Genomic DNA, 22,830 nt, shown 5'->3' on the forward strand with positions numbered 1-22,830 from the left:
TCTGGGCACACGGTTGCACTTCAGCACAGCATTCCACCCGCAGACAGTAGACCAGAGCGAGCGGACTATTTAGACCCTCGAGGACATGTTGAGGGCATGTGTCATTGATTTTGGTGGGAGCTGGGACTCTCACCTACCGCTTGCGGAGTTCGCCTACAACAACAGCTATCATTCTAGCCTTGGCGCCCCGCCATTCGAGCTGTTGTATGGGCGGAGATGTCGCACCCCAGTCTGTTGGGGCGAAGTGGGACACAGGGTGATGGATAGTACGGAGGTAGTCTTTCAGACTACCGAAAAGATCCAACAGGTTAGACAGCTTTTGCAGACCGCTCAGAGTCGGCAAAAGAGTTATGCCGACAAACGCCGATCTGAGTTGGAATTTCAGGAGGGGGACATGGTACTCCTGAAGGTCTCGCCCTGGAAGGGCGTGATCCATTTCAGGAAGAGGGGAAAATTGGGTCCCCGATATATCGGGCCGTTTAGGATCATTGCCAGGGTTGGGAAGGTGGCTTACGGGCTAGAGCTGCCGGAGGAGCTTAGTCGGATACACAACACTTTCCACGTTTCGCAGCTGCGAAAGTGCGTCATGGATTAGGAGGTGGTGGTGTCGTTGGATGATATTCAGGTCGATGAACGCCTGAATTATGTGGAGAGGCTCGTGGCCGTACTGGAGAGAAAGGTGAAGATACTAAGGAACAAGAAAATACCTTTGATGAAGGTGCAATGGGAGCACCGGAAGGGGTCCGAATGGACGTGGGAGGCAGAGGCAGAGATGCGGGGCATTATCCAGGACTATTCACCGCAGCAGACTTCGACGACGAAGTCTAGTCCAAGTAGGGGAGAATTGTAGCGCCCCGATTCCAAGTATGGATTTAAATAAAGAATAATTGGCCTTATATCCTACTCGACGAGTTGGCTGCACTACTCATCGAGTAGCAGCGGGAATAGAACGCGTGTTTAGTGACCTACTTGGCGAGTCCACTAAAGGACTCGGCAAGTAGGAGCTGGCAGATGAAACCCTAAATTCTGGGGGTTTTGCACCCTATTTAAAGGACCATTGGTCTCACCAGCCTCCCCTTACTGCTTCTTGTCCCTCTTAAACCCTAAATTGTGTGAGTGTGTTCTTTGGTGTGTTCAAGCTTGGAGGAGTGACCTTGGAGAAGGAAACACTTGAGGTGGACAGGAAAAGCAAGGCCAAGAACTCGTGGGAAGCTAAGGGATTCCCTCAGTTATCACTCTCTGGAAGGTATTAGGCTGTTCCTTAAGCTCATTTCTCTTTTAACCTCTCTTGGATGGGTGTTATGAAGGGCTCTCCATGTTTAAGCTAAGATCTGAAGTTGTAACTTCAGATATGGACTTCCCTTGACCTCTAGATCCATAAATTCCCCAGCTTGCACAAGGATGAGACTCTCCCAAGGTGTAAGACTCCATTAAAAGCTTAGATTGATCATTTAGGGCCTTTAGAGCCTTGCATGTGCATAAAGTTTGCAACTTTACGTGATAAATATGCCTCAGGAGCTTGGATCTGTAATCTGGGACCTTGCCATGGCTTAAAAAGCACTTGCATGAATTAAGAACTGCAAGGACTCGGCGATTTAAATGAGAAACTCGGCGAGTTCGTTGAAGATGGCCATGAACTTGGAAAGTTGGATGAACAACTCGGCGAGTTCGTTGAAGATTGCCTTGAACTCGGCGAGTTGTTAGAAGACTCGGCGAGTTGGCTAGGATGTCTTCCAAAGCTTGTCCATGTATGAACTCGACGAGTTAAAAAGGGAAACTCGACGAGCCAAGCAAGGATTTCACGACTTCTCGAGTTCAGGAAGGACTCGGCGAGTCGGTGATCTGCACTCGGCGAGTCGAGTCATCATAGACTGTTGACTTTGACTGTGGACTTGGACTTGGACCAAGGGTTGACCGGTTGAATTCTGTTGGTTCTGGTAATTGGGAGATTTATGAAAAAGGTTGTATGGTACCTATAGGTGGTGGAGTTCGTGTTGGACCCGGGGGTTGAGCTTTCTTATTTCCGACGACAGTTGCGAGGTGAGTTATCCTCACTATACTAAGGGGTCTAAGGCACCAAGGCTGGCCCATTGGATATGATATCCTAGTAGTTGTATTATGTTGAGTATGAGTTAGTTATACATGCTAGTTTGATACGCTAGAGGGTAGGTCTGTAGGACTACCTGTGATACTGATTGATTGCCTGTATGTGCATTATCTGTTACATGTTGATGGGTTATATGGGATGGGTTGAGGTTGTACTGCTCCGTGCGGTAGCCAACAAATGCTAGAGTATTCCAGATATGAGCTGAGGGCCCGGTAGGCATTCCAGACTCATACTGAGGACTTGGGAGCATTCCAGATACGAGCTGAGGGCCCAGTAGGCATTCCAGACTCGTACTGAGGGCTCAGTGGCAATCCAGATGTGAGCTGAGGGCCCGATAGGCATTCCAGACTAACACTATGGGCCCAGGGGGATTCCAGTCTATAAAGCTGTGGAACCATTATGTGTTGTTCTACTCAGTTTGTTATGATATGTTTTGATGTGACATGGTTATGTGGACTGTATGTGTATCGGTATATGACGTAAAAAGTGAGTTTTTGCTAAACTACTTTTTAGCCTTAGTGATCTAAATGAAAGTCATATTATTCGTTAAACCAAGAATTTTCATATAAAGAACGTTCAAATCTGACTTCGTATCAGGAAGTTATGATTTTTTTAAGAATCGGCATAACAGTACACGACCCGAAACTCGAAATAAAGATTGAGTGATTTTTAGCTGACACAACCTAAAGGAGAATTGAAGATCTCGTCAATAGTATTACAACGGCAAAAAGACAGACGAAAAAGGATGTCGGATGAAGAAGTTATGTATTGTTAACGGTCTATTCTTGTCCCAGCCTGTTAAAAATATAACTTTAAAAATGAAGTCAAAATTAGCTGATAGAGTCTAAACGAAAGTTGTAGAGCGTAACTTCACCTACGTGTGCATATAAAGAACGTCAAAAATGGAGATCTTATGCAAAAGATACAAATTTTTGAGGTTTTGGGCACAAACTTCGAGGCTGGTCCGCAGGTGTACGCCCAACGTACTCATGTAAGTGCGCCAGAGTCTGTCACCCTCCCTACTCTTTCGCATGAGTGCCACGTGTCGTAGCCTTGATGCGTCCGAGCTGATCCACTTGGTACGCCCAACGAAGTGGTTTGCAAGGCAGTACGCCCCGCGTACCGGAGAATTACGCCCAACGTAATGCGAACCCTCGGGTACTATAAATAGAAAGTGAGATTTTTCAAATTTTGTTTAGAATTTTGACTCTCTTTCACCCTCTAATGTCTCTCAAATTACCCTAAAAACCCCCCAAAGTATAGGAAACATCCCTGACACCCGAAGCAAGTCCCGACACACCGAAGACCCGAGAAAATAATCTTTTCAAGTTGAAACTCTGCCCGCACAAGGCCCGATTTTCAACAAAAATCCTCTGTTTCGTAAAAAAAAGGTCATTTTTAGAGACGAAGTGCTGCCCAAATCAACATTTTATCATTCGGTTATTTCACGGTGAGTTTAATATAGGGACAATTGTATGTTATGTGTTATATGTGCAATGTGCTTTCCCGTGTTATTATGATAATGAGCTATACCTTTGACCACGAAGTGAATGACTAAGCACTACTTGGGTATTGGTATGTAACCTTTGACCATGAAGTGAATGATCAAGCATCACTTTGGCATTGGTAGAAGGCTAGGTAGGGCTAAAAGCCTGTAAATTGCTTGCACAATGTTTATTCAGAAATCGTTTATTTTTCCATGCCACATGGGCTGAAGTCTTATTGATGTATGTCAATTTGAAATTGTTATATTTCGTTGATTGTAAATCTTTGAATCAGATTATTCGTTGATATGGAAAGCCTGTTATATGATACTCATCTGCCTTTGTTGTTCTTTGTCCCTCTTTGCTTCTGTCATATATATATATATATATATATATATATATATATATATATATATATATATATGGCATAACGTTATATTTTAATTGTTATTGAACTCACTAAGCGTCACCCGCTTACCCCTCTCAGTGTTTATTTACTATAGGTGATAAGCATCCAATATAGTTATGTACTATTAGAATATGTAGAATAGATAATATTATAGCTTTTGTATTTTGTGGATAAATTCCTGGGAAATTATGTAATATATAAAACTTTGTAAAAACCTCATTAGTCGGTTTGTATCCAGTTATTTGTAACAAAACCATATATGTAAAATATGTTTCTAAATATGCATGTAGCATGTTTGGAGTAATAATGTTATTTATGAAAGGGATCTTTCAATTAAGGACTTAACCCATTAAGGACTTAATCCATTAAGCCCATCACTCCACCAGACCAATCATACAATGTGGTCAGGCATAATTCAAAATTCCCAATCCAACGATCCAAACGTGGGTCCCGACAAATCCCAAATAATGGTTTCCAAGATTAGGGTTTTTTAAGCCCTAATTAGAGTTTCCAACCCAATCACAAGCTAACTAAGTCTAAGATTAAGCTATTGGGCTGATTAGGGTTTCACTATGTCGAGCACTACCTACTGCCACCTCGAGTAGTGGTGGTCGACGGCGGCTCACGACGGCTAGCGGCGACAACCACCATTTCTAATGGTGGTGGCTTATAATTTTGACCCAAACTTCATCAAAACAACCCGGAACACATAACACATTCACACAATCACATATATGCTCTTAGACACCCAAGGTGGCGACTGGTGGTGGCAACAAGATGATAGCCACCATGCCATGGTGGTTGTCCACGTTTTCCGGCCAATGGAATGTCCACACACACCCCCACAGCCACCGCCTAGGTGGCACACGTCGCCATAAATGGCAGAAATGGTGACCAAAAGGGTAGTGGTGGAAAAAACGACGTATACGACTCCATACAACCAAAAAGGAACGAAAGACATGAGAGATACGTTATGGTTTAGCCTTACCTGGGGCCTTCCGGTCGTTCTCAGCCTGAGCTTCTTCGTTCTCGGCTTCTTCCGTCGGTGTCGAAGATCTTCCGACGGTTCTCGACGTCACTAGCGGCAGCGGGGAATGTAACAGTGGAGCTCATCAACAAGGTGGCATGCGGACGGGTGGAGTTTGAACTTAATTGGCAGGGGCAGCCTCAGAGGCTTCTCATGGTGGCAACTAAAGATGTGTGCCATAGGGTTAGGGTTTAGGTGATCCAATGGGACGGAAAAGGAAGGCACTAGGTTTAAGTCCCGCTCCATTCAAAATTTTGCTCAATGTACTCCTTTGGTCCCTCCTTCCCAATTTCCTTTCAAAACAACTCCATAATTTACCATTTAGCCCTCAAGATTCCAAAATCCTTCCAATCTAAATCCCAATAATTACCAAGGAGCCCGTGCCTTCAGAAATATTTACAAGGTGACTCTAAAAATTACAATTACCCCTACAATTCCAAAAATTATGACATTTCAACTCCCATGGCTAAAACTCCATAAATTATTAGAGATTTAGGGCTTCAATAAAATAATATAAAAATATCATTTACATCTCGGGGTTTAGGGCTTATTATTTATTTACTTATTTATTTTTAGAACGGACCGTTACAATTTTCGCCCACTTAAATTTGATTTCATCCTGGAAATCATTCTTTATTATTCTCAACATGCCGAACAACCTTGAGCAACACAACCAAAACCCCAAGCATACCCAGCCTTCCCAAGGCAACTGAATTCAACCCTCGTAGGGCTCTACAACCCGAAGATGAACAAATTCTTGCAACATAATCACATTTATTCAATCTGAAATCTGAAGTATCGAGATGGTATGACTCCCTGACTGACGCCCATACTGAACCAAAGTTGCATCAATCCCATAAATTTCCCATCTGACTACTCAGCTTCTAATATTAGGGATTTCCATGATAAGCAGAATCACTGACCAACTATCCCCGCAGATCACTTATACTTGACAGTAGGCTTAGATAATCCTTCAGGTAGGAGACCCATCCCTACAACGGTTAGACTCAGACAAGAGATGCACAACAAAGCGAAATAAATTACTCTAAGATTATTTAATCCGACTACAAGTGACTTGGCACTTTCAATCAACAAGCTACTCATACACCCCCGAAGTACTCATGCGAAGGGTACTTTGTCCACCAAAGCCTTGCCCCCGTATGTTCCACAAACAGTCACGAAATACCACTCGTCCAGCAGACCAAGTTCGAGCACAGAGGCTAAAGACGAATACAGCCCACTTATTAACATCCACTGTATACGCAAGAGTAGTATATGATTATGATTACGCAGATCTAGTATGTGTAATTCCGCCTATCTCCTATTCCTTTTTGGGTTGCGGACCTGGAGCAGAGTCGCACATCCAACCGTCTTACTAATCCTAATTATATGCGACTTGTATACATGAGGTAATGATAGATAGACCGAGTATGAGTCATATCATGAACACTAGGGCAAAGTTCCCAGGTCTACGAGTGAGGATTCTGCCAATCAGAGGAGAGCAACCCTAGTGGTACTATCATAAAGCTAATTCCGGGACGAAATTCCATCTAACGGGGGGATGATGTGACAACCCAAAAAAATTTTGCTTTGAAATCTCAGTAAGTTAACTCAACTCAGTGTCAGACTCACTCCTGCTATCATTTAGCACAATTTAGAGTCTGTTTGAGTGTTCTGAGCCTAGTACATTCAAGGAACGAGTGTTAGGAAATACCTGTTAGCTTCACTGTACAACACTAAAGCCCTAAACTCCAACATGTGGAGTTTACGGCCGTAAACATGTAGTTTATGGCTGTAAACTCAACCATGGCCGAAAACTACCCTATAAGACTCCTTCCCTTCAACTTTTCTTTCATTATCTCACTCCCACCTCAAGAACACTTGAGTTTTCTCTCAACTATCATCCTGATTTTCATCCTTGATCTTCAAAAGTTGTAAGTGTTCTTTCCTTGATTTGTTGTTACACTTCATCTCCTAGTTACAATCTTTGATTTCATCCATGGAAATCAACTTTTCTTAGATCTTCAAGTTTCACCAAGAACACCAAGAACACACACTTGTTCTTGGTGGCCGAAAACTCCTCAAAGACACTCCAAAGTGTGAGTATTCCATCTAGCATCTAGTAGTACATGTTAAACACTTGGTCATAGCCTTAAACTTCATCAAACTCACCATCAAGGAGAGTTTACGGACAGGAGTTTACACCTTGGCCGTAAACCCTTATAAGTGTGGTGTTTTGAGCCTTAAACATTTCTAGACCCTTGCTAAACCTTAGAACACTTGAAACTTTGAAACTCCTTGCCTTTATGGCCCAAGATGAGACCATTTGGAGAGTTTACGGCCATAGGGTTTATGGTGTGGCCATAAACACCTCAACACCCTCCAAAACATTGGTTTTGCTCATCCTTGTGAAGAGAAATGGTCCCTCAAGTTTCCCTAGCATTCAAATACCCTCTTATGCATGTTACCATGAATTTATGGGCATGAGTTTACACCTTGTCCGTTCACACCTTTTCTTGGCCTTAAACACCCCTTAGATAAATCACATATGATTCCAACACTTGGTCAAAGTGTTTCCTAGTCCCGTGAGGTGTTCCCTTGCATTTGGTTGCTTCTAAACACTGTATTTATGTCAGTATATGCCATTATATGTCATTTAGGATTTGTTAAGTCTCGGGACTTCATTCGTGGAACTTCTCATCCTTACACGCGTATTCGTTTGAATCACCCACATCAGGTGAGTTCATACCCCATAAGGAATCTTTTAACTGTTTTAAATGCTTTAAGGGGGGATACAAGTTGAACACAATTATAATTGTGTAAATGTTTGTTATAAACATCTTTCAAAAGATTGCTTATGTCTTTTATAAGTGATCAAAACATTTCAAAAGCTCTTTTCAAGTTAAGTTACTTTTGTTGGAATAGTGTCTAAGGCTGCAACTATATTGGGCAAGTACTTGACCCGGTTGTGCATGGTCCTTTTGGGTTGCCTTCACCATAGCAACTTGATAGGATGATTTAATAAGAGAGAGTAAATATTATTAATATATTATGAGAATAATATAATGGATAATATATTTGTTATTTAATTAATATAAGTCATAGAATTAATTAGAATTAATTTGGTGACTTAAAGAGATTAATTAAATAAAGGGGTATAAACTGTCAATTGTTTGATAGTTAAGCTTTAGACTGTAAATCCATTGGGATATGCTTTGGACGAATTCTAAGAGTGTTAGGATAGCCAAAATCGTCCAAAGGCTTATCTATGGAATGGATTTGGATAGCCTTAAGAGAAGATTATCCAATTAGGGTTTAGGTTGTAACCCTTAAGGAGTCTACAAGTATAAATAGACCCTATGGCATGGGGAATTCGACACCTGACCTAAAGTAAGGAACCTCTGGCCGAATTCCTCCCCTCTCCTCTCTCTTAAATCATTCTTCTTGCTTTGGTGTTTGTAAGCCATTAGAGGAGTGACATTTGTGACTCTAGAAGCTCCAAGACAACAAGATCAACAAGGAACTCAAAGGTATGATTCTAGATCTGATTCAATGTTGTTATTTAACCTAATTAGTCATTAGAAGACTTGGATTCAAAGCATGTTTATTAGAAAGCCTAGATCCGAGCATTAGGGTTTTGCATGCGCACATAGGAAAGTTCTTATGGCTAAAACCCATCAGTGGTATCAGAGACTAGCTTGGTTTTCTTTAAATTGTTGCTTGATTAACTGAAACAAACCTGCAAAATTCGATTTTTAGGTTTCTGAGTCACTGACTCGGCGAGTCCCAAGGTGGACTCGGTGAGTAGGCCTGACTCGGCGAGTCCCCTTGTGCACTCGGCGAGTCCAGGCGTCAGGAATGGCCAGATTCGAGATTTCTTTGTAATTATCTTATCTAAACTTTCCATAAACTAATTAGATTAATGTTAATTCGTTTTTCTGATAAATATAACTGCAATCTTAATCTAATTAAAGATATTTATCATATAATAAAATATTTAATTTCCTTATATGATAATTAATTAATTATTTTGATTATTTTGGTAATTATCTTAAAAGAAATCTTGAATGAATCAAATATAGATAATTAGGATATTAAATGTTAATTGGAATTATTTGTTATTTGATCCTCCATGTTTTAATTGTTTAAAACTTGCCCTCAAGTTTTGAAATTTATATTTATGATTAAAAGTTTTAATTTAGACAACTTAAATTTCAAAACCCTAGATTTTAAAAGGTTTAAAATACAACCCTATACTAATATGATATTACTAGTATAATATATATGTATAACTAAATGCTAGTCTTACCGTTAGTAGGCCTCATTCACGAAGCCGATCTATAAGGTGGGTATAAGGTTGCGGCCTATAAAATGGCGCTTAATGGGTGTACACTCACACCCACCGCTTGCTTGATTGGTGGAGGGTCGTTAGCCGAACGGGTAAGATAGGGCAACCTCATCCCCTCATTAAAAGTATAATAAGAAATATAAAGTAACTACACATATTTTTAAAATTTCCCAATCCTAGTTACTTTAGGAAAAGTGAATTGATGCAATCCCATGAAATTACACTTTGCACCTTGCTAAGATGTTAGTGGAGCGTGTGTGGTTTACCGACACACTAATTGGTTCTAGGCGAAGGTGGCAAAGGGTGATTCATTGTTTATCATAGTTCAATGGAGCGTGTGTGGTTTACCGGCACATCGAATAGGTGATCGTTACAATGAAGGCACCATGTGAATTTGCATGGTAATTCACACCCGCTTTGTGATCCTCGGCATCCTAGTCACAAACAAGAGGGGCATATCGAGATTTAAACATGCCATTGAATAGTTTCAATGAATCTCATCCGAACCTAGGAATTCTCAAAAAACACTTAGGACTAATAGTTTAAGTTTTGTGATGGAGAATTAGTGAATCGTCATTCACTTACCTTCAATTTATTTGCATGTTAGATTACGGCATCCCTTTTCTAGTATGTAAATGTTATTGTTGGATCCTAGCCCTAATTTTCCTATTGGGTGATAATTAGGGATTCTTGTTCTAATCTATCTTTGTCCTTTTTCTAATCGTAGATGTCGAACGCTAACAACGCTGCTGCTAGTTCTTTCACGTTGATGAGCCTTTGCCAAAAGGTCACCTTCGATGGAACGAACTTTAGCGAATGGATAAGATACATTCACACCATTGCTCGCTATGAGGACAAGGAGTATGTCCTTGATGAGAAGCTCGAGAAAATCAACCCCGAAATCGCTACTCCCGCCGAAATCACAGCTTTTGAGACTCATGAGCGAGATGCAACGAAGGTACATTGCATCATGATCGCTACCATGAACTCCGAATTCCAAAAGTCCTACGAGGACATGTACCCGTACGAGATGCACCAAGACTTATTGGAGAGGTACCATCAAAACGCGAGACAAGAGCGTTATGAGATTTTCATCAACATGATTTCCGCGAAGATGGGTCATGGAGAATCTCTTACCGTGCACCTGCAAAAGATGCAAGGTATGTCGACCGCCTTCGCAAGTTAAATGTTGACTTCGGTGAGGACTTGGCGATCGACATGGTGCTTCACTCTTTGCCTCCGATGTACAACCAATTTAGGATGACCTACCACATGAACAAAGAAGAGGTCATCCTAAGCAAACTCCAAGGTCTCTTGAGGGTCGCTGAGAGCAACTTCAAGGACAAGTCTGTTGCACCCACTCCCAATCCGTCCGCTGCTCCTGTCTTGACTATTGGTCAAGGGAAGGGAAAGAAGAGGAAAACTTCATCGAAGAACTATCGCAAGGTGAAAGCCCGAGATGGTGCCTCTTCTAGTGGGACCAAAGTTGATCCCGCTAAGCCCTGCTCTAACCCGAAGGAGGCTGAGTGTCACCACTGCCACAAGATAGGACATTGGAAGAGAAGCTGCCCGGATTACCTGCAAGCAATCAAAGAAGGAAAGATCAAGCCATCTTTCGCAGGTATATACACAATCAAATCTAACGATTCTAATCATGCTATTTCTTGGGTTCTTGATACCGGTTGTGGTTATCACATCTGTTCTAATGTGCAGGGACTAAGAAGAAGTAGGGATGTGGAGCAAGGAAGGATCAATCTAATCATGGGGAACAGAAGATCATCGCCTGTGACCAAGATTGGAGTGTATTCTTTAGTGCTTAGGAATAGTTTGGTTTTAGATTTGAACAATTGTTGCTATTCGCCAGAAATGGCTAGAAACATCCTTTCATTTCATGGTTTATATAGACAAGGATTTAGATTTTCTTTTAATAATGAGAATGGTTCTATTTTAGCTTATCTAAATGGTGTCTTTTACTTTGAAGCTATACCATGTAATGGAATATATGAAACCGTTATGATTGTTGATAACTTAGGAAATGATGTTTTGAATATTGATTCTTCCACTAGTATGGATAAAGCATCCTTGTGGCATTGTCGTCTTGGACATGTCAACAAGAAACGCATAGCCCAACTCCAAAAGGATGGAGTGTGTGAGTCATTCGACCTTAGGGAAGATGACACATGCGAATCTTGTTTGCTTGGAAAGATGACTAAGTCACCCTTCACGAGTACATGTGAAAGGGGCGAGGGTCTATTGGACCTAATACATACCGATGTATGTGGACCATTTAGATCAACCACGAAGGATGGGAACCGCTTCTATGTGACTTTTACCGATGACTATAGTAGATATGGGTATATCTACTTAATCAAGCAAAAGTCAGATACCTTTGAAAAGTTCAAAGAGTTCAAGAATGAAGTGGAGAATCAATTGGGCAGGAAAATCAAGATGCTTCGATCCGATCGAGGAGGAGAGTACCTAAGTCTTGAATTCCACGATTATCTCAAGGAGTGTGGAATAGTTTCGCAATTGACGCCTCCTAGGACACCGCAGTTGAATGGTGTGGCAGAAAGGCGTAATTGAACCTTATTGGATATGGTCCGCTCTATGATGAATCATGCTTCACTACCAATCTCTTTTTGGGGGTATGCCTTAGAGACTGCCGCCCATATCCTTAACTGAGTCCCTACTAAGATGGTTGCCAAAACACCTCACGAGATGTGGACAGGGAAAGCTCCCTCGTTAGCACATATCAAGGTTTGGGGTTGCGAGGCTTTCGTAAGACGAGATACTCACGACAAGCTTGAACCTCGAAGTGAGCGATGTATTTTCATCAGCTACCCGCAGACATCCTTTGGATATCTCTTCTATAGACCGAAGGACAATGTTGTCTTCGTTGCGAGGAGAGGGGTTTTCCGAGAGCGAGAACTCATAAGCCAAGGAGACAGTGGGAGGCAAATCGAACTTGAAGAGATTCAAGAATCGATAGATGAAGGAACCTCTACCGCTGGCACTCAACCCAAGGAGGAAACTCCGGTTGAACCGATTGACGAATCCTTACCTTTTAGACGTTCCGATAGAGTTAGAGTTCATCCCCAGTTTTATGGCCTTCATATCACTACCGAAGGGGACACGTATATTAGTGATAGTACACTAATAAATCTTGATGAACCTAACAGCTATAAGGAAGCCATGGCAGGCCCGGAGTCTGTGAAATTGAAAGAGGCAATGAATAGCGAGATCCAATCCATGTATGATAACCAAGTTTGGAATTTGGTTGATCATGTGCCCGGACGTAAGACCGTTGGGTGCAAGTGGATCTTCAAGAAGAAGACCGACGTGGATGGAAACGTGCACACATATAAAGCGCGATTGGTTGCAAAGGGCTTTACTCAAACTCCTGGAGTTGACTATGATGAGACCTTCTCACCAGTTGCGAAGATTAAATCTATTAGAGTGATGCTAGCTGTTGCCGCATTTCATGATTATGAGATTTGGCAAATGGATGTCAAGACCGCTTTCCTTAACGGGAAGTTGGCTGAGGATGTTTACATGGCTCAGCCCGAGGGGTTTGTGGATCCGAAACATCCGAATAGAATGTGTAAGCTTGAGAAGTCCATTTATGGACTTAAGCAAGCGTCTCGCAGATGGAATCTTTGCTTCGATGAGAAAGTCAAAGAGTTTGGATTTGTACGAAGCGAAGACGAATCGTGTGTATATGTCAAAGCCAGTGGGAGTATAGTAAGCTTCCTCGTTCTATATGTCGATGACATATTACTCATAGGAAACGACGTCCTAACTCTGCAGGAGGTTAAGTCCTGGCTCGGGAAGTGCTTCGCTATGAAGGACCTCGGAGAGGCTTCTTATATTTTGGGAATAAGGATAGTAAGAGAAAGAAGTAAGAGACTAATTGGACTTAGTCAGAATACTTACTTAGAGAAGGTACTAAAACGTTTTAGTATGGAAAACTCAAAGAAGGGAGAACTACCGATACAAAGTAATGCCAAATTGAGTAAGACTGAAAGTCCGAGTACCGAAGCTGAGATAGCAGAAATGAGCCGAGTACCATACGCTTCCGCAGTTGGCTCAATCATGTACGCTATGACTTGTACTCGCCCTGATGTAGCCTTCGCTTTGAGCATGGTTAGCAGATATCAAGGGAATCCTGGCAAAGCACATTGGATTGCGGTGAAAAACTGTTGGGTTTTGAGCAATCTAACACTTCCTAAGTGTGCATGCAACCCTAATAAACCTTGGATCTATGTTTGTCTAAATACATGCAAAATAATAATTTTCCAAGGTTTATAACCTATCTAACATGGCATGGGGAACATTTCAACATAAAAGAGTTAGAAGAGATTACATACCTTTGTTGTGTTGGGTTCTTAGGAGTTTGAGGGCCAAGCACCAATAGTGTGAATGCCTCAAATGGAATCACAAACACCACAAACTCTTGGAAAACTTTGAGAGAGTATACACACTCTTGTATTTTCGGCCACACACATGCACACACACACTAGAACACTAGCTTTCTCTTAGGCTATCTTAGGCTTTCTTAGGCTCTTTTTCATGCTCCATAAGCATGCTTATATAGTATGCATGGTTAGGGTGAAACCCTAATAACCCATGTCTTTTCCTATACCAAGGATCCATGGGTTAAAAGCTCCATGGATCATCCATGGACTTCCACATAAGCCTAGCCCATTAACAAATGAGTATTAGCCCACACTATATAAAACAAATAGCCCATAATTTAATTAGTATTCCTTTTAATCTCTAAATTAATCCATAATTAATTTAAGACTAAAACTAATTAAATAACGTAACTTCATATTAATATATTATAACTCATAATATATTAATAAACATATGTGTATAACTCTCATAAAATTATCCATAATAGTTTGGATGAGATGCAACCCAAATGGACCATGCCGGTCGGGTCAAGTATATACCAAATAAGTTATGGACTTAGACACCTTATCCAACAGACTCCCACTTGGATAAGTCTAATAACTATATTTGCCTATAACTTCAGGAACCAACCAACAATCGTAGCTCTCGAAAACTCCCTCGAACAATGAAGACTCTGTCGAACTATGAAGCGCCATTTTAGATAAGTGATCACATAATCCTCTGTTCTCATGATATCAGCCGGACAAACACATGGAACTATGTCTTGCTTATTGTCTAGCAGTTGATTCTCGATTATCCGATTTGTTTGACGAAGAACTTCACTGAACACATCGGTTTAGTTCTGACCAGGCCTGGTACATGGGTCAACACAAAATCATCGAGGGGCCCGGATATCGCTTCTATTTCTAGAAGGAACAGATAAACTTCGACTGATATGCTTGTTCTACTACTTATTGAATTGTACACAAAGGCACGTTTTATAACATCAAGTTACTGATGCGTTTACGTGCAATCAATGCACAACCAACTCATAGGTAACAACTCATATCTCTAGGTTTAAAGATTTATATGATGTTATCGTCTCACGATCACTCGAGATAAATTCCATGAAGTGATACAAGTGAGCGTGGGTTTATACCAATACTCATAACTTATGAGTACTCATGAATGTTGCAGCAACCATTGCCATGCCTAAACACCTTTAAGGCATCTACAAACCCAATTCATGACAATCTTGATTCATACCTACTTCCGACGTATGATCGATTGTGGAGGTTTGAATAAATTAATTATTCTGGAAGTCAAAACATGCAAAACTGAAACAATAGTAAATAATTGACAATGATAGTAACACTTTACTCATAAATAAATCACAAATTTTATTCATCATCAAACGTCGATTACACTTTACAAGTTTCAGGAAAACTATCTAATCTGTAAAACTAATATCGTCCCTCAGCCCGATGCGTCTCGCATGCTGAAAATGCTTAACCCTCGTCAGTCCCTTCGTAAGGGGATCTGCAGGATTCTCATCTGACGATATCCTCCTTGTCACAAGGAGTCCTTCTTCAATCTTGTGTCTTATGAAGTGATATTTTCTGTCAATGTGTCGGGATCTGCCATGATCTCTTGGTTCCTTGGCTAAGGCAACCGCAGCATTGTTGTCACAGAAAATCTCTATAGGTTCCTTAATAGCTGGTACAACTCCAAGGTCTCCGATGAAGTTCTTTAGCCATATCGCCTCCTTCGCTGCTTCACTCGCTGCTATATACTCTGATTCACAAGTCGAATCAGCCACCGTCTCCTGCTTGGAACTCTTCCAAGAAATTGCCCCTCCATTTAAGGTAAAGATCCAGCCCGACTGAGAGCGGAAATTATCCCTATCAGTCTGAAAACCAGCATCACTATACCCTAATATTCTCAAGTCATCACTGCCACCAAGGGTAAGGACCCAATCCTTAGTCCTCCGCAAGTACTTGAGAATGTTCTTTACCGCGGTCCAATGAGCCTTGCCAGGGTTCCCCTGATACCTGCTGACCATGCTCAAAGCAAATGCCACATCAGGACGGGTACAAGTCATAGCATACATGATCGAGCCAACTGCGGAAGCATATGGTAATTGGCTCATCTCAGCTATCTCAGCCTCTGTACTCGGACTCTGAGTTTTACTCAGTTTGGTATTGCTTTGGATCGGTAAATCTCCTTTCTTGGAATTCTCCATGTTGAACCTTTTCAACACCTTATCCAAGTAGATACTCTGACTAAGTCCAATTAGTCTTCTACTCCTTTCTCTTAATATCCTTATCCCTAGGATATAGGTAGCCTCCCCTAGGTCCTTCATAGCAAAGCACTTCCCAAGCCAGGACTTAACCTCCTGCAAGGTTGGGATGTCATTTCCTATGAGTAGTATGTCATCCACATACAGTACCAAGAAGCTAACTATACTCCCACTAGCTCTGACATACACGCAAGACTCATCTTCGCTTCTCAAGAAGCCAAACTCTTTTACCTTCTCATCAAAACAAAGATTCCAGCTACGAGATGCTTGTTTTAATCCATAAATGGATTTCTTAAGCTTGCATACTCTATTAGGGTACTCTGCATTGACAAAACCCTCTGGCTGATTCATGTACACATCCTCAGCCAACTTTCCATTAAGGAAAGCGGTTTTGACATCCATTTGCCATATTTCATAATCATGAAATGCTGCAATGGCTAACATAACCCTAATAGACTTAATCTTGGCCACCGGCGAGAAGGTTTCATCATAATCAATACCTTGAGTTTGAGTAAAACCCTTCGCAACCAGTCGAGCCTTATAAGTATGCACTTTTCCTTCCATGTCGGTCTTCTTTTTGAAGATCCATTTGCACCCGACTGTTTTACGGCCTGGTACATTGTCAACCAAGTTCCAAACTTGATTGTCATACATGGACTGTATCTCGCTGTCCATAGCCTCCTTCCATTTAGCAGACTCCGGGCCTGCCATGGCTTCCTTAACACTGCTAGGTTCATCCAAATTTACTAGTGTACTATCACTAATAAACGTATCACCTTCCGTAGTAATATGAAAACCATAATAAAACGAAGGTGTGTTCCTAACCCGTGTGGAACGTCTCGGAGGTACAGACTCGTCAGCTGGATCAACAGGAGTTTCTTCCTCAGGTTGATTGCTAGTGTCTGAGGTTCCTTCACCAATTGACTCTTGAATTTCTTCAAGATCAATCTGCCTCCCACTGTCTCCTTGGCTTATAAATTCTTTCTCGCGAAAGATCCCTCTTCGTGCTACAAAGACCACATTCTCACTGGGTCTGTAGAAAAGGTAACCGAAGGATTTCTGTGGGTAGCCGATGAAAATACACCTTTCACTTCGGGGTTCAAGCTTATCATGAGTTTCACGCCTCACGAATGCTTCGCAACCCCAAATTTTGATGTGGTCCAAATTGGGAACCCTCCCAGTCCACATCTCATGAGGTGTTTTGGTAACCTTCTTTGTAGGGACTAGATTAAGGATATGGGCGGCAGTCTCTAAGGCATACCCCCAAAAAGAGATTGGTAACGAAACTCGACTCATCATAGAGCGAACCATGTCCAACAAGGTACGATTACGCCTCTCAGCTACACCATTCAGCTGTGGTGTCCTGGGAGGAGTTAATTGTGAGACAATCCCACACTCCTTAAGATAGTCAAGGAACTCGGTACTAAGATACTCACCACCTCGATCGGATCGAAGCATCTTAATGTTCCTGCCCAATTGATCTTCTACTTCCTGTTTGAATTCCTTAAACCTTTCAAAGGTTTCGGACTTGTGTTTGATCAAGTAGACATACCCATATCTACTATAATCATCAATAAAAGTCACATAATACCGATTAGCGTCCCTTGTGGCGGTTTTGAATGGCCCACATACATCAGTATGTATTAGGTCCAACAAACCTTCACCCCTCTCACAAGTTCCAGTGAAGGGTGATTTTGTCATTTTTCCAAGTAGACAAGATTCACAACTATCATCTGATTTGAGGTCAAATGATTCCAAGACTCCACTCTTTTGGAGTTGGTCTATGCGTTTCTTGTTTACATGTCCAAGACGACAATGCCACAATGATGCTTTATCTAGGCTAGTAGAAGAATCAATATACAACACATTATTTCCTAAGTTGTCTACAATCGACACAGTTTCATACACGCCATCACAAGGTAATGCTTTAAAATAAAACACATTATTAAAGAAAGCATTAATACCACCACATTCATTATCAAACGAAAAGGTAAAACCTTGTTTGTACAAAGCATGAAAAGAAATAATATTCCTCGCCATTTCAGACGAGTATACACATTTATTCAAATCTAATTTTAACCCATTATTAAGCAACAAAGTATAAACTCCAATCTTGGAAACAGGTGAAGCCTTCCTATTCCCCATGATTAAGTTTATCTTCCCGTGCTCCACATCCTCACTTCTTCTTAGGCCCTGCAAATCAGAACATATGTGAATACCACATCCTGTATCAAGTACCCAAGAGTTAGAATATGTTGAGTAATTAGACAATATAGTGTAAATACCTGCATAGGTGGGTTTCACTTTCCCATCCTTTAGATCCTGCAAGTACTTAGGGCAGTTTCGCTTCCAGTGTGCCTTTTCATGGCAATAAAAGCATTCAGCATCCTTTGGAATGGCAGAAGGAGTGACAGAACCATTCTTAGTCTTGGATGAGGAGCCTTCAAGAGACTTTCCCTTGGTACCCTTCGAAGGGTGCTTCCTCTTTTTCCCTTTGCCTTGCCCAATAGCTAAAACAGGGGTAGAAGTTGGAGTAGGAGTAGTAGAGGTAACAACCGCTTTACCCTTAAGACCGGTTTCAGCGGTCTTCAAGAGTCCTTGAAGTTTGCTGAGAGTAACTTCCTCCTTGTTCATATGATATGTCATTCGAAAATGATCATAACAAGAAGGCAAGGAGTGCAAAATGATGTCAATTGCTAACTCCTCGGGGATGTTAACATTCAGCTTCAGCAAACGGTCCACATACCTTTGCATCTTTTGCATGTGGCCCGTGACGGATTCACCGTCCTTCATGCGGGTAGTTATTATGGAGGAGATTATTTCATACCGCTCCTGACGAGCACTCTGATGGTACCTTTCCATCAAGTCTTGGTGCATCTCAAAAGGGTAGAAATCTTCATATGACTTTTGGAGCTCGGCTGTCATCGTGGCCATCATGATACATGCCACCTTAGTAGCATCTCTCTCATGAGTCCTGAATTCAGCGATCTCCTCAGGAGTAGCAGTAGACTCATCACGTTCTTTTAACTCCTTATCGAGGACATATTCCTTGTCCTCGTAACGAGTAACCATCCTGATGTTCCTAATCCAATCCATGAAGTTGGAAGACATCTGAAAGAAGAAAGTAAGTTTAGATTAGATATTTAGGATCCTTAATAAGACACCCAAATGTAATATTAAGGCTAGGATCCAATCACAATATATTACACTTAGAAGAGGGATGCCGTAATCTAAGTAATAATATATTTGAAAGGTAGGCGAATGACGATTCACCAATTTCCACCATGAAAACGAAATGATTAATTAGGTTTAATTGGATTTGAAATTCCTAGATTCTTTTGAGATTCATTGAACTTTTCAATGGCATGTTTCAATCTCGATTGTGCCCTTCAAGTTTTGTGACTGGGATGCCGAGGATCACAAAACAAGGTGTGAATAACCATGCTAACTCACTTGGTACTCCTAATATTATCACCTAATCAATGTGCCGGTTAACCACACACGCTCCATTGATCTATGACAACATTAAGTTACCCTTCGTGATCCTTACTAGTCTAATTAGTGTGCCGGTTAACCACACACGCTCCACTAACGACTTGGTAAGGTACAAAGTGTGAATTCCATGGATTAGCACCATGTTCACATTTTCCTAAAATAAATAAGATTGGGAATTAAAAGAGTTTAGTTATTTTATAATATTCATTATACTTTTAATGAGGATTTAAAGTCGTTGTTCTACCCGTTCGGCTAACGACCCTCCACCGATCAAGCAAGCGGTGGGTGAGAGTATACACCCATTAAGTCGCCATTTTATAGGCAACAACCTTATACCCACCTTATAGACCGGCTTCGTGAATGAGGCCTACTAACGGTAAAACGACTTATTCTTATACATATATATAATAATTAACCATTAATGTTATAAATAGTATAAGGGTTGAATTTTAACTATTAAAACTCTAAGGTTTGGAACTAAAGTTTATTAAAGTGTGTGAAACTTTACAAATTCCAAAACTTGAGGACAAGTTTTGTAACTTTGCAAAACTCTTCATTTCATAACTTATGAATTAAAGGTTCATAAAAATGAAGACTCTTCATTTTCATGTAACTTATGTGTTTTAAGTGTGTGTTAAAAGAAAGTGACCTTTGGTAATCCATAACTTGAGGACAAATTATGGACTCCATTAAAACACATAAATGATTAAGAATTAATTCTAAACAATTCAGCAAATAATTCCTATCATTTTCTAAATTCATAAGAACATGAATATGATCATCAAAATTCAAGAATTATATGAACACATAAAATCATGGATTTTTGATATATGCTATTGTAAATGGATTAGAACAACCATTACACCAACTAAAATAAGTTTTACAACACCAAAACAATTTAGGGTAATGTTTCCAGTCCATTTCCAGCAGCAAAAGTCGAGATTCTGCATTCTTTCGATCCTACTCGCCGAGTACATGAACGGACTCGTCGAGTAGGTTGAAGTTTGCCTTGGACTCGGCGAGTCCCCCCAATGGACTCGGCGAGTCTAGCATGCAGACAGCAACGATTTCGACTTTTTTTCACTATTTTGCATCAAGTATCAAACAAGCAAGCCTAGGCTCTGATACCACTGTTGGGTTTTGAGCAATCTAACACTTCCTAAGTGTGCATGCAACCCTAATAAACCTTGGATCTATGTTTGTCTAAATACATGCAAAATAATAATTTTCCAAGGTTTATAACCTATCTAACATGGCATGGGGAACATTTCAACATAAAAGAGTTAGAAGAGATTACATACCTTTGTTGTGTTGGGTTCTTAGGAGTTTGAGGGCCAAGCACCAATAGTGTGAATGCCTCAAATGGAATCACAAACACCACAAACTCTTGGAAAACTTTGAGAGAGTATACACACTCTTGTATTTTCGGCCACACACATGCACACACACACTAGAACACTAGCTTTCTCTTAGGCTATCTTAGGCTTTCTTAGGCTCTTTTTCATGCTCCATAAGCATGCTTATATAGTATGCATGGTTAGGGTGAAACCCTAATAACCCATGTCTTTTCCTATACCAAGGATCCATGGGTTAAAAGCTCCATGGATCATCCATGGACTTCCACATAAGCCTAGCCCATTAACAAATGAGTATTAGCCCACACTATATAAAACAAATAGCCCATAATTTAATTAGTATTCCTTTTAATCTCTAAATTAATCCATAATTAATTTAAGACTAAAACTAATTAAATAACGTAACTTCATATTAATATATTATAACTCATAATATATTAATAAACATATGTGTATAACTCTCATAAAATTATCCATAATAGTTTGGATGAGATGCAACCCAAATGGACCATGCCGGTCGGGTCAAGTATATACCAAATAAGTTATGGACTTAGACACCTTATCCAACAAAAACATCCTTAAGTACCTTCGGAGGACGAAGGAATGGCTCTTAGTCCTCGGAGGGAGTGATGACTTGAAGGTGTGAGGGTATAGTGACGCCAGCTTTCAGACCGACAGGGACAACTACCGTTCGCAGTCGGGCTGGGTCTTTACCCTAAATGGAGGAACAGTGACATGGAAGAGTTCCAAGCAGGAGACCGTAGCTGATTCAACGTGCGAATCAGAGTACATTGCAGCGAGCGAAGCGTCAAAGGAGGCAATATGGCTAAAGAACTTCATCGGTGATCTTGGAGTTGTACCTGCCATAAAGGAGCCCATGGAGATTTTCTGTGATAACGAAGGAGCGGTTGCCTTAGCCAAGGAACCGAGGGATCATGGTAGATCAAGACATATTGACAGAAAATATCACTTCATTAGACATCGTGTAGAAGAAGGACAACTCGTAGTGAAGAGGATATCATCAGAAGATAACCCAGCAGATCCGCTTACGAAGGGACTGAGTAGGGTTAAGCACTTGCAGCATGCTAGGAGTATTGGGCTGAAGGATGATATTAGCGTAGATTAGATAGTATTAGAAACATGTAATAGATAAATGTAATTGACATTTGATGATTAAATAAAGGAGTTTTATTTATGAGTAATGTTACTATCTTATGTTAATTGTTTAGCTATTGTTTCACTTTGCATGTTTTGACTTCCAGAATAATTGAGTTTATTAGGAATAATCGAATTGTTCAAATGGTCCACAATCGTTCATATGTTGGGAGTAGATATGAATGAAGATTGTCATGAATTGGTGTGTAGAATGTCTAAATGGTGTTAGACATAGCAAAAGATTGCTGCAACGTTCATGAGTGCTTATGAACTAGTTTTGAGCATTGGAATAAACCCGCACTTGCTGGAATCACCTTATGGAATACGATATAAAAGGTGATCGCAAGATGATAATATCATATAGTCTTAAAACCTAGATATATGGTTTATTATTTGTTAATTGATTGTACATTGATAATACGAAAACGCATCAGTAACTTGGTGTTATAAAACGCATTGTTGTGCATAGTTGGTTAATGAATAAGTAAATGCATATAAGTCGAAGTTTATCTGTAACTTTTATCTAAGAAGGTAAAAGCGATATCTCGGCTGCTCGATGATTTGATTTGACTTATGTGTCGGGCCCGGTCAGAACTGAATTGATGTGTTCGATTAAGTTCTATGTCGAATAAATCAGAGATCGAGAAACCTAAATGCTTGACTAACCATTCCATAGGATTGTCAGCATTATATCTAACAGAGGACTGTATGTTCCCTTATCTAAAGGACAAGATTGATTAGATCAGAGTTGACAGC

The sequence above is a fragment of the Lactuca sativa genome, chromosome 1 (genome assembly GCF_002870075.4).
Source record: "Lactuca sativa cultivar Salinas chromosome 1, Lsat_Salinas_v11, whole genome shotgun sequence".
Lineage (NCBI taxonomy): Eukaryota > Viridiplantae > Streptophyta > Magnoliopsida > Asterales > Asteraceae > Lactuca > Lactuca sativa.